Below are 14049 nucleotides of genomic sequence, written 5' to 3'. Positions count from 1 at the left end.
CCCAAAGAAGCCTACGCATAAAGGTCTGAAGATATCCTCGTCGACGGATCCTCCTCCGCGAATGGATCATCCTGATGCTACGCCATCCCCTCCTCCTGAGGACTCAGAGGTGCCTGCTGGTACTGAGGTGGCTACGGTCCCTGAGGATGTTGTGGACCCTGATGTTGGAGGATTTGTTATCGAGGATCTTCCACCTCCTTCTCCTCATTATGAACTGCAAAGACTGACACTTCGTGACAAGGATAGCTATTCCCATCTGACTTTGGATGAGATTGCAAAGTCTTTTCGTCTTCAAAAATTTGAGATTTCCTTTGTCAACGGCCCTGATGTTCTCACCGAGTCTCTAATTCGAGATTTTACTTACGATGAGAATAATCTTCTGATTAGTGTTGTCCAATTGGCCGCAGGTATGCTCCTCCCTTTGTTTAGTAGAAAGGATCCTTTCTACTACGACGTCTTGTCTACCAGGGATGACCCGGCAAATAAAACTCAGGTCCGAGGAGTCATGCAGTATACTGGTAATTACTGGCGTGCCCTTCGTGAGAGTTGGTATCGTAGCAAGGGAAAGACTACTTTGAAGTCCTATGACACCTTCCCTGAAAGGAAATCTAAGCAGGAGGATTATACCCTACCAAGTTCAATGTTACATATGGCGATGCCATTCAGAAAAGTAACCTTCTTCATTGGAGTGTTGGCCCTTGTCGTATTCATGTTACTGCTAGGAAGATTAGGGAGGGTAACAACCTTCTCTTGCTGGAGGAGATTGATAAGACTGGTTTGACTACCATCCCTTATTCTGCTAGGCTGCCTTTGCCGAAGTCTGACCGCATCCGTCTTGGTCATGATGATCGTTGGGCTCGTACTTCTCTTCATGTAGTTGGTCCTTGGGCCTATGGTTTCACCACCACAGATCCCTATGTCCCTTGTTCAGCTCGTTCTTTGCCTGAGAAGTATTATGGGTATCGACCTTGGATTTTTAATCCCGTTGCTTCTCATGAGGTATCTTCGCTTTTAATATCTTCGTCTACTTTGATATCTTTGTCTGCTTAGGTGTCTTTGGATGCTTAGGCGTCTTTGCTTGTTTTTCTGATGGTTTATTTTCGTAGTCTGCCCCTGCTTCTTCTGCTGGGACTTCTCCAGGCTCTGCTGGTAACTCCGTGGCTACAAGGACTAGGAAAAGAAAGGCTTTGGTTGAAACACCTGCGGATGTAAGGATCATTTCCATACCTTTGCGCTTGTAAGTTCCTTAGTGCCTTGCCCCTGATTCTTAGCTGACGCGTGTGTTTATTTATAGTCTTCCCAGAGGAAGGGTAAATTGAAGACCGTTATTGATCTTGATGCTTTGTATGAGGATCCTAAGGCAGATGGCGAAGTACCAGGTGACGAGGACATGGAGGATATCGAGGATACTAGCCTCAGCCCTCATTTGGATGATATTGAGGAGGATTTTTCCAAAGATAACCCTAGTCCCGTCCGAGCTGCCTCAGTTGAGGGTGAGAACCTTCTTGTTGGTACTGGTGCTCAGTTGGTCGAGCCTGTTAGTGTTCAAGCCCCTGCTCCTACATTGTCTTTGAAGATGCCTTCGTTTTCTGCTCCTAACAAAGCTTTGACCGCTATTTACGCCACTGTTGGAGCTGCTGTTGTGGCTTCTAAGAGTCTCCCTTCATCTCCTGCTACCTCCTTCAATCAAGTTGTTCGTTTACTAAGGTTGTTACCCCCACAGTGAGGGATGGTAGCTCAGATTCGCAGCAGAAGAAGAAGGTTGTGATTTCACTAGATAGCTTCTCCTTCAATGCTGCTCCTGCTTCACTATGAAGTTCTCAGTCTGTTTCTACTTCCCCTGTTAGCAAAGCTATTGGACCCCCACCTTCGCGACCAGACAGGACCATACTGGATAATCTTCCTTCTGCTGGTGACATTGATTTAGGCGGTTCTCAAACTCTTCCTTATGTTCCTAGCTCATCCACCATGCCGTCTTTTCGTCGTGGTGAGGGTTAAGCAGTCTTCCCCATGTTCGTGCTCAAACGAACGAGGGAGTTGTTGCTGAATCTAGCCAAGGTAAGCTGCCGGAGAGCTTAAGCTTAGATAGTTCTGATGATGCTATTCTTGAAGCCATCCTGCGGGACTCCAAGGGTCCCTTTTCTGTTGGAGTTGATCATCATCATCTTGTTAGTTCTTTCGAGATAGCTTCGCAGCTGGATGTGCTATCTGCCCAGTATCGTGCAACTAAAGACTTGTTCTTCGACCCTGATTGTCGTCTCTCTAGTCAGAGCTTTAGTGAGATCCGCAGGGGTAGCATCCAAGAGACGTAGGCTTTCATGGACACCCACGCCAATTTCATCGCTCGTCTTTCAGCATTCTCAGTAAGTTATTATCACCTTATTTCTTTTCTTCTTAATTCGATCCTCCGTATGCTCATACACTCCTTCGTTTTGCAGCTTTGCAAGCAGATCGATGTTGGCTATACCTTATTCAAGGTTTATAGAGCTAAGTGTACTCATTTGAGTGTCTTGTTGGAACGTACTCGTCAAGAATATGCGCTTGCTACCGCACAACAACCTTCGTCGAGTGATGCTGCTTCTGTTGCTAAGATATCTTCGTTGGAAGATGATTTGAGGAAGACTCGTATATCTCTGGAAGCTTGTGTATTGGCTCTCGAGAGGGCCAATAATGCTTCCAAGGTTGCTGAGGATGGTTGCAAGGCTGCCGATTCTGCCTTAGCTGTTGAATCCTCTAAATCCATAGGTTTGTTTCTTCTTCTCCTTAGCTTTTTATTCATTTTTGGTTGCATAGTCCTAAGACAACCTTCATCTTCCAGCCGGTAGCTCTAGTGAACTTAGATATCTCCAAGATCAAGTGGCCAAGTTAACTTCCGACGTTTGGTATTATCAAAAGAAATCTGATACGCTGATGAACATAACCGTCCATAATGAGTCCCAACTTTCCCTCGAGTCTGCCCATAATGCTGACTTAGTGAAGCAGATGGCTTTGCTTCGTAAGGAGTGTGACGAAGCCCTTAGCTGAAAGGAGAGTCTCATTTATTTCGCAAGAAGTATCATGCCGGTTTTGAAGATGCTTGTGCTTCCTTAGCTAAGGTTACTGCAGAGCGTAATGTCTTAACTTATGAGGTCTGTTCTCCTAAGAAGAAACTTGTCGATGCCAGCTCCGTGACTTCTTCCATGTAGTAAAAAGGTTTGAAGAGTTAGAGAGTGTGTACCAAGCTTTATCCTATGAGAATGCTTCGCTCCGGATAGATGTTTATGATCTCCGGACGGAAAGGGATACCCTTGTGGAAGTTGTCGATGCTGCTGAGGTGGATCTTGCTGAGGCTCAACATAGTTTAGAAGAATCCCTTAGCCATGCCGAAGGTAGGTTAGGATAATTAAATTTCCGTATCATCCTTTGTGTCTTCAACTGTTTTTTCTTGTTGCTGATACCCTTCGTATGCGCAGGTCTCCAGGAGCAGTTGGTGGGTGCAAACGCCAAGATTATCCTCCTTGAGGGTCAGATATCTGCGTTGGAAATATCTCGCCAGTTTGATGCCGTTGCTAAGTTTAAAGCTGAGGCACTTCAGCAAGCTAATGATCAGCTTAGTGCTCAGATCACGAAGCTCCGTTAGAAGTTGGCTTTGGATCTAGAGGCTCAAGCTTCTCAGATGAAGGTGCAGCTCGAGCTTTCTGCCATTAACTACATTAACGATGCTTTTAAGGAGGCTGAGCTTCAAGCTGAGGATGTTGTCTTCCCTCGTCTTCCTTATCCATGATCATGTTATGCTGATTTTGTTTCCAACTGAACTTCTTTGTTGTATTATTCCCCCAGCTGAGGGGCCTTTGTTGTCTCATTTCCTTGAAATAACTCTTTGTTATGTTCTGAACCTTTGTTATCTGCAACTTTTGAGACGTGTTAGTCGTATTTTGGTAGCACTATTATGGTACCTTTATTATTATATGTAGACGTGTTATGTCTAATTATCTGCACATTTGAGTCATCACAAGGTGAAGGTATATTTAACCTTTGGTGGAACATTCATCATCCTACCCAAGTATCCTTTGTCCAGAAGGTACCGTGGTGGCGTGGGCTCCTACGTGGGTAATAATTTTCCTGTAACCCTACGTGTTCAGCGCGATGGTTTCTTTACTTCGACAAGGTATCTCTCTTTGTGGGATATATTGCTTATTATTTTCCTTTTAGTGGGATTCATTTTCCCTTAGGATCCGAGATTTACATATGCACAGTTATGCCGTGCCTTGCCTCATCGCCAATTCTGACGGAGGGTGTCTATTCTAACCCAGTTTGTAATTTATCAATGTGCACTTTTTCTTAGAAAAAAGTTTCTTTCATGATTAGTTAGGTTTATAATACCTTTGATCAGGGATATAACATGGCGGGTCATTTCCCCTTCCCTTCTTCTCCTGAGTAATAACCATTCACTTACGGGTAGTACTTCTTTAGGTACATTGCATTCCAAGGGTGTTGCAATACTTCTCCTTTGAGGTTCCTTAGGTAGTATGAACCCTTCCCGACAATATCGTATATGATGTGCGGTCCGTCCCATATCGGAGCTAATTTTGCCCACTCTTTCTTCCTTTGATATGGTGGTATTTAACGTAGTACATACTCTTCAACCAAAAAGTTTCTAGGAATTACCCATTTGTTGTATTCACGAGCCAGCCTTCATTGGTAGTTCACCATGCTTTTAAAATCCACTTCTCGCCTTTCTTCAAGGTCATCAAGCTTTTCTAGCATAAGAGCCGTTGTCAGGTTCTTTTCCCATGCCTCTGTTTTCGTTGTTGGCAGTATTATCTCCGTTGGGATGACTGCTTCGGCTCCGTAGGTTAACAAGAACGGAGTTTCTCCCGTGGCCCTCCTTCTCGTAGTACGCTAGGCCCATAGGACATTGTGCAGTTGCTCGCACCATCTTTTCTTATATGCCCCATCCTTTTCTTTAAGTTCATTGCTATCGTCTTGTTAGTGTCCTTCGCTTGTCCATTACTCTTAGGATATATTAGAGTAGACTTGTTTTTCTAAATGTTGAAAGCATTAAATAGCATGTCTATGTTTTTTCCTTCCAACTGTTTGCCATTGTCAGAGACTATGGCGGCTGGTATCCCGAACCTGCAGATGATTTGCTCAAACAAGAATTTAAAGACATCAGTGTCCCTAATTCTTGCCAAAGCCCTTGCTTCCAACCATTTGGTGAAATAATCCGTAGCTACTATAAGGTATATTCTTTTTGATGCCCCCTCTATCAAGGGTCCAACAATGTCAACTCCCCATTTGGCGAATGGCCATGGGCTGATGACCGAGTTAAGCTCCATTGCTGGTGCTTTAATCTTCCTGGAAAAGCATTGACATCTTTCGCAACGCCTTGCTACGTTCTTTGCATCTTCGTCCATGATTAGCCAATAGTATCCTTGCATTTTGGCTTTGATCTCCAAAGACCTTATTCCGCTATGATTGCCAGCTTCTCCGCTGTGTATATCATGCAGTATTTTTCTTCCTTCGGTTTGTGAGAGGCACCGCATCAGAGTTCGAAGAAATGACCTTCTATACAGTATTCCATCTCGTAGGATGTACATTGTTGCCTTTGACTCGAGTTTTCGAGCTTTCTTTGATATCCGCGGGTAGAGTGTGATGTGATTTGTAGATAGTGGCAAAAAGTGATTCGATTCTCGAACTTGTGAAGGATAACTTTAGACTTAAATTCAAAACTAAATAGAAAACTCACTAATAATTATAACAAACACTGACAAAGTTGGTATCAATATTAAAAGAACACTGAGGCTAAGATTCCACTATTTTCCAAGTTTAAGGTAATTTAATCCAATCTTTGTATTCATGCAATTTTCTCGTTCAATTTGATTCTTACTATTGCAACAAGTAGATTTTCAAAAGCAATAATTGTAAATACCAAGTATGAAGCATCAAAAGTCTTAAAATAAGCATACTCCATCAAAATAGATCACAATTACTCAAATAAAAATCATATTCGATATTAGTTCAAGGCAAATAATCATAATAAAATTGCAAATAAAAAGATAAAAGAGAATATACCACTTTTTGTTGGAAAAATAGCTTCCTCTATCGCCTCAGCAATGGGGTTTAGCTCCTCATATTAATCACTTGCTTAAAATATTGGTTTATGGTTCAAAAGTTGATTAAAAGGAAGGAAGACAATAAAACAGACAGTTTCCAACGCTGTATTGGCGCTACAAAGAAGCTGTTACAAACGACGAACTGTTACAAAGACCTGTTGGTTACTGTAGCAGTGTTACAAATTGAGACGCCTAAGTGTTGAGATATTAAGACTGACAGAACGACTGTTTTGAATGGTGTTTGTTCTTCAGCTTCTTCTTCTTCTCCTGCTGGTGTAACTCGCTCTGCAACTCGACTGATTCTTCTTTGTTGGGTTCTAAACTTCTCCTAAGGTTGCGTAGGTCTTCTATGAGCTATCCCAACTCTTTTTATAGCCCACAGGTCGATTAAACTTCAAGAAATATTCGGCTATTCTTATCTTTCCTCCACCTCAAGTCTCGGGATTTCTTTCCCTGCCAAGCTTCTCTACGAGGTTCTGTGAGTTGTAAACTTCTCAAATAAGGTAAGATAGAGTCCCAAATATAGTTAAACTCTCCAGAATATCGCCAACTCCCATATATATAACCAGAAAGTCCGATAATAACTTCACTTTCCTATTTCGCTCAAACCGAAGATTTATCACTGTTTTATCGAATCTAAAGCTCATACCAATCCTGTTTTGACTCATCAACTAAATTCCAATCCATCTCCACGTCAAACTCCGACTAAATCTCCTCCTAGTCATCAACAAAACTTCGATAAACATCCAGCTGCTCTGTTTCTTCTTCCGGCTTATCTAGCCCAACTCATTCGATCCAATCACACCTACCAGCTCTGTTTAGTCATAACAGGATATATCCAATCCAAAGGGACCATTGAATCCGGCCAAAACTCCAGCAAAATCTCGCCTGAAAATTCCGCTGCAAAACTGAATTCAAATTCAGTTTTTCCCGCCAAAATTCTGGTGAAGATAAAGGAGCGCCCCCTATCTAGAGTAGGGGTGCCTTCAGCAGCTGTCTTAAGGGGTGTCCTGGGGATGCCCCTTATCCAAATCGGGGGTCCGAATAGCAAGTGTCTTCCGGGTGCTTTCCGACAACTTTTCGAGCCAATTTTTTCCAAAAATGTTTATTGGCCAAAAATACCTACAAATAAATAAAACACCATAATAAGTACAAAAATAAGCCCTAACAATATATAGAATCGAGACAATCGGACACAAAAATGTGTCTATCAAATACCCCCAAACCTATTATTTGCTAGTCCTCGAGCAAAAATAAAATAGAAATAAAATCCTAACTCACTGTCGCAGGCATCGTCGATTGCATTTAGCGTATGCAATAAGCCTTTAAACCCCTAGGTGTCTCTAGTGGCGGAGTGTTGTCTCCGGAGGGCTTACCAGAGGTATACCCACAAAACCTTTATACTCCGGACCCTAGATATCTATGTAGAACCTTGGAAGGCACTAAAGAATCTCCTTGGTTGGCATACTTATTGACTACAGGAGGAAGTACCCTGATGCGAAATTCCAATTATTGTACACGAGTTTTCACTCAAGCATACTAAAATTCATAAATAAGTGACAGAGCTCTACTCAGATAGTCGCACTATGGACATCAATATCCGGAGTCAAAAATAATCACATGGATAGATCAAGAAGAAGGATATAGAGAAAAACATAGATGGTTTTGATGTTTACTAGGTGAACGGTGTTTCTCATATCTGTCTGAAGGCCTCCGCCAAAATGAACCTATCCTAATGGACTGAGATACTAGTCTGACTAATATCAACACACTGGCATATACAAGGGTACCAGTGGTCGATAATCCTAACTCTAGGTCAACACAACTGGCATATACAAGGATTCCAGTGGTCGACTTTATTGAATTTATTCCGGTTGGTCCGATGGTCTGGTCTCAATTTTTTTTTTTTTCTTTTGTATCTCAATCACTCTAATTCACCCTAGCATTAGTAAGAACTTGAATCGTGAGCCCACCTAATCACTTATAGAAACATAGTTTAAAAACAAAACAAAATAAAAACATAAGTGAAAAGGACTCAACGAGATATGGTGAAACTATCATGTTATTTCTAGCACCTGAGCTCTGTGCTTTTATGAATAGACTCTTTAGATGTTGCCATCTAGTCAGATTGGTTCCTCAACTCCTACAACCAAAATGCTTTCATCCACTTAGATTGGTTAGTGCCATCCTTAATAGGCATAAATTTGTAGGCTCTGGAGTTTAATTATGCAACTAAAAAGTAACAAAAAGTTCTACCCCACCCCCAAACTTAAATCTAACATTGTCCTCAATGTTTCTAATTAAAGAACAGTACCAAAAATATAAGTAACATGAGAAAATAGTAAAGAGATAAGTCGGAAAGATAGTACCTGGGTGAAGTGTAACCAAAAACCTACAAAAATAATATACAACATACAAAATTGCCTCGATGGTCAATCAAGGTAAACAGGGTCCTCCAGAGGGACCTCCTCAACATCATCTGTAGGAAAAAGCTCTAAAAGGGGCTTCAATCGCTGACCGTTAACCTTCGAAGAACTACTACTATCTGGTATCTCAATCTCAACAGTGCCATGAGAAAAAAAAGTACGGACCACAAAAGGACCGGTCCACCGAGAGCGCAACTTCCCGGGGAATAAATGCAAACGAGTGTCATACAAAAGAACTTTTTGACCTGGAGAAAATGACTTTGGTAAAATATTCTTATCATGTACGAGTTTCATTTTTTTCTTATACTCCTTAGCATTATCGTATGCATCTCTACGAATCTCGTCCAACTCATTAAGCTGGAGTTTTCTGTGAGCTCCTGCCTTGTCAAGTGAAAAGTTTAGGTTCTCAATAGCCCAATAGGCTCTATGCTCTAACTCAAAGGGCAGGTGACATGCCTTTCCAAACACTAAACGATAAGTTGACATTCCAATGGGTGTCTTAAACGCAGTACGATAAGCCCATAAGGCATCAGTAAGCCTCGATGACCAGTCTTTCCTATTAGGAATAACTGTTTTCTCTAAAATACGCTTAATTTACCTATTGGAGACCTCTACCTGACCACTAGTTTGTGGGTGATATGGGGTTGCTACTTTATGGGTAATACCGTATTGTTTCATTAAAAGAGCAAACGGTCTATTACAAAAGTGTGAACCTCCATCACTAATTATAGCTCGCGGCGTACCAAAACGTGTAAGTATATTCTCTTTTAAAAACTGGACTACGACCCTGTGGTCATTCGTTTTACACGGAACCGCCTCAACCCACTTAGAAACATAGTCTACAACGACAAGTATGTAAAGATAACCAAACGAAATAGGAAATGGACCCATAAAATCAATGCCCCACACATCAAAGACCTCAATCACTAAAATAGGGTTCAAAGGCATCATATTTCTACGGGAAATGGTTCCTAACTTCTGGCAACGCTCACAAGAAACACAATGACTATGGGAATCTTTAAACAAACGAAGGCCAGTAAAATCCACACTGCAAAATCTTAGCAGCAGTCTTCTTAGCACTAAAATGACCCCCACATGCATGTTCATGACAAAAGGAGATAATACTAGACTGGTCACTCTCAGATACACATCTCCTAATAATCTGGTCCGGACAATACTTAAACAGATAAGGATCGTCCCAAAAGAAATGCTTAACCTCGGCTAAAAACCTAGAACGATCTTGCTTACCCCAATGTTGAGGCATTCGACCAGTAACAAGATAATTCACTATATTTGCATACCAAGGTGATTGGGAAACAAAGAACAATTGTTCATCAGGAAAACTATCCCTTATATGAAGGGAATTATTAGGGGAACTATTGTTCATCTGGACAAAATTCTGCACCCTTTTTGTCTCTAATGCCTGGACAAAATTCTTGTAACAAAAGGATCCATCTAATCAATCTAGGTTTGGTATCCTTCTTAGACAAAAGGTATTTCAAATCAGCATGATCAGTGTAGATTACGATCTTAGAACCTAATAAATAGGATCTAAACTTATCCAAGGCAAACACGATGGCTAGAAATTCCTTCTCGGTAGTTGTATAGTTCATTTGGGCATCATTCATATTTTTGCTAGCATAATAAATCACATGGAGTAATTTTTTTTCTCGCTGACCTAGCACAACGCCTATAGCATAATCTGAAGCATCACACATAATTTCAAAGGGTAGGTTCCAGTTAGGTGCCTTGAATATCGGGGCAGTAGTGAGTAAAGTTTTAAACTTATGAAAAGCCATTAAGCAAGCATCATCAAAGACAAACTTAACATCTTTTGCAAGCAAATTGCAAAGAGGTCTAGAAATCAAGCTAAAATCCTTAATGAATCGACGGTAAAAACCTGCATGCCCTAAGAATGACCTAATATCTTTTACGGTTTTTGGGACCTGTAGAGTCTTAATAAGGTCAATTTTTGCTTTGTCTACCTCTATACCCTTTGAAGAAACGATGTGCCCTAAGACAATTCCTGATTCAACCATGAAATGCATTTTTCCCAATTAAGCACTAAATTCTTTTCCTTACACCTAGTCAACACTAATGTCAAATGATGCAAGCACTCATCAAAATATGAACCAAACACTGAAAAATCATCCATAAAGACCTCTAAAAACCGTTCTACCATATCAGAAAATATGCTCATCATACAACGCTGAAAAGTTGCAGGGGCATTACATAACCCGAAAGGCATGCGTCTATACGCAAAGGTACCAAAGGGACAGGTAAAAGTGGTTTTCTCTTGGTCTTCTAGGGAAATAACGATCTGATTATAACCGGAGTAACCATCTAAGAATCAATAGTGACTATGTCCAGCTAATCGCTCTAGCATTTGGTCGATAAAAGGAAGGGGAAAGTGATCCTTCCTTGTGACCTTGTTCAATTTCCTATAGTCAATACACATACTCCATCCCGTGGTCACTCGGGTTGGGATTAATTCATTATTATCATTCTGGACTACAGTGATACCTGATTTCTTGGGGACAACCTGAACAGGGCTGACCCACTTACTGTCTGAAATTGGGTAAATAATACCCTCATCTAACAACTTAAGCACCTCTTTTCGAACTACCTCTTTCATGTTAGGGTTCAGTCGACGTTGCATCTCCCTAGAAGGTTTGGAGTCTTCCTCTAAATGAATCTGATGCATACACACAGTAGGACTTATACCCTTAATGTCTGCTATAGTCCACCCTAAAGCTTCCTTATTGTCTTGAAGTACATTTACTAGCCTACTTTCCTGATCACTATCCAAATCGGAAGCTACAATCACAGGTAAAGTCTCAGATGGGCCTAACAACACATACTTTAGAGTATCGGGTAGTGGTTTAAGGTCCAACTTCGGGGGATTTTCTAAAGTAGGAATTAGGGTAGTCTCAGAAACTGGTAATGGTTCGAACCTAGCTTTCCATCTATTAGTGTCTAACACGGGGGTAAAATCTAATAAAGCATTCACCTGTTCAATAGTGTTATCGTCGTCAAAATCTAAACCAAAATGGGATAGACAACTTTCTAATGGGTCTTCAGACAAAATGTTTGGTAATGACTCCTAAACTAAGGCTTCTATCATGTTCACCTCTTCAACACATGTGTCATCTAGCTTATGAGGTAGCTTACTGACATTAAAAATGTTCATCTCCATAGTCATATTACCAAAAGATAAACTCATCACACCATTTCGACAGTTAATGATCGCATTAGACGTAGCTAAAAATGGGCGACCTAAAATCACAGGTATCTGGTTCTCTGGGTCAGGGACAGGTTGGGTATCTAGGACCACGAAATCCACTGGATAAATAAACTTGTCGACCTCAATAAGAACATCCTCGATAACACCTCGAGGGATTTTAACAGACCTATCAGCTAACTGCAGTGTCATCTGAGTAGGTTTCATTTCACCAAGTCCTAGCTGTAAGTATACATGGAATGGCAGTAAGTTCACACTGGCTCCTAAGTCAAGTAAAGCTTTTTCTACCCGGAAGTTACCTATTGTGCAAGCAATGGTAGGAGAACCTGGGTCTTTGTACTTTGGAGTTGTGGTGTTCTGAATGATTGAACTTACGTGACTAGCTAAAAAGGCTTTCTTATGGACGCTAAGTTTTCGCTTTCGCGTACACATATCCTTAAGGAACTTGGCATAAGCAGGAATTTGCCTAATTGCATCTAATAAGGGAAGGTTTATGGTAACTTGCTTAAAAACCTCCACTATGTCATTAAAGTTCGATTCCTTCTTTGTTGGTACTAATAGGAGGAAATGGGGCTCTAGGCCTAAAATCAGACCTTTCAGGAACCGAATTCACATCATCAGAAACTTTATCAGTCTCTTCAGCTACTGGTCCTGAGAGGTGAGATCCTGAGGGGTGAACTACAGTATGTTCACTATCGGGCATGGTTACCTTATTGTCTACAACTCTACCACTTCTAAGGGTTCTAACACATTCAATTGATTCGATGGTTTTGCACCTAATTCATGAACTCCTCTAGGGTTGGGTTGTGTTTGACTAGGAAACTTACCTTTTTCTCTCAAAGAATCACTTATCAGACCAACCTGGGTTTTTAACTCGGAAATAGCCTGACTATTTTCTTGTCCTATCCTGTTACTAGCTTGTAGACTCTGTTCTACGGATAACTGGAATTTTGCAGTTTGCTGAGTTAACAAGGCGAGAGATTCCTCTAAACTTAGGATTTTCTTATCTGACTGATTCTGAAACTGAGCTAGTCCTGAAGGATTCTTAGTATAGCCAAAACCTGGGGGAGCATTAGAATTACTAAACTGACCTTGACTTTGGCCCTTAGACCACGAAAGGTTCGGATGGTTTCTCCAACCAGGATTATAGGTTTCTGAATATGGGTCAATCTTTTGACGGTTATCAAATCTAGTGTTATTATAAAGAGCATTGGCCTGCTCTTCAATATTCTGGCCTTCCCAAAAAGGCTCCACTCTACCACTAGTCTGGCCCACTTCTAAGGCTTCTAACCTTTTTGCTATAGCAGCAATTTTGGCATCTGATTCATAGCCTCCTTCTACCCTATTAACGTTTCCTCTACTTAAAAGAATTGTTTTCTGGGGTGCCCTACTATTTTCCCATTGCTGGGTTTTTTCGGCGATTTCATTAAAAAATTCCATCGCCGCATCAACAGTTTGGTTTTCAAATCCACCAGTGCATAGAGACTCAACCATGGTCGTTGTGGAATAATCTAAACCCTCATAAAGGATCTGAACTAGCCTAACCTTTTCTAAACCATGATGAGGACACTGGGATAATAAATCATTGAACCTTTCCAAATACCTATATAAAGATTCTCCCTCTTGTTGTGAAAATGTGCATATTTGCGTCCTAATAGACGATGTTTTGTGCCTAGGGAAAAACTTATTGAAAAAGGCAGATGTAAGTTGTTCATATGTCTCAATTGACTCGGAGTCCAAACTATACAGCCACGACTTGGCCTTATCTTTCAGGGAAAATGGGAATAACCTAAGTTTCAAAGCATCATCATCTAAGCCTCTAATTCTTAGAGTACTACAAATTTCCTCAAAATCCCTAACATGGTAATAAGGGTTTTCATTTTCTTTCCCTAAAAAGATTGGGAGCATCTGTAAGGTCCCAGGTTTCAGTTCATAGGGTGCCTCCGTTTCAGCTAACTTAATACACGAAGGACGGTAGTCCTAGTTGGATTCAACAAAGCTTTCAAAGTTGCCATTTCTGGCGCTATCGGAAATGGATTCTCTCCTCAGTCGACGTTCAAAAACAGACTCTTCAAAACGGACTTTCTAGATTAAGGTAATCGAGACGCTTCGAACTACTAGGTTCTCTTTAACAAATCTACCTAGTGCGTCTCTTTTACGTTCAGGCATACAAAAAAAATTGGAAGGGTAAGCAACACAGATCAAGGCCGACTCAACCAAATCAAACCTATTGATTTCTAGCAAACAAAAAGCATGATGGCTCCACTTAGATTGTTTCTAGACCAGC

At 41.1% G+C, this 14049-nt stretch overlaps 1 pseudogene; it reads left to right on the top strand.

The window, feature by feature from the left end:
• The first annotated feature begins 13314 nt into the window (after positions 1-13314).
• LOC113362414 lies at positions 13315-13414 on the top strand (annotated as a pseudogene).
• The last annotated feature ends 635 nt before the right edge of the window (positions 13415-14049 follow it).

This window comes from Papaver somniferum, chromosome 3 (genome assembly GCF_003573695.1).
Source record: "Papaver somniferum cultivar HN1 chromosome 3, ASM357369v1, whole genome shotgun sequence".
NCBI lineage: Eukaryota > Viridiplantae > Streptophyta > Magnoliopsida > Ranunculales > Papaveraceae > Papaver > Papaver somniferum.
The sequence above is the reverse complement of the archived record's forward strand: the minus strand, read 5'-3'. Positions and strand labels throughout refer to the sequence as shown.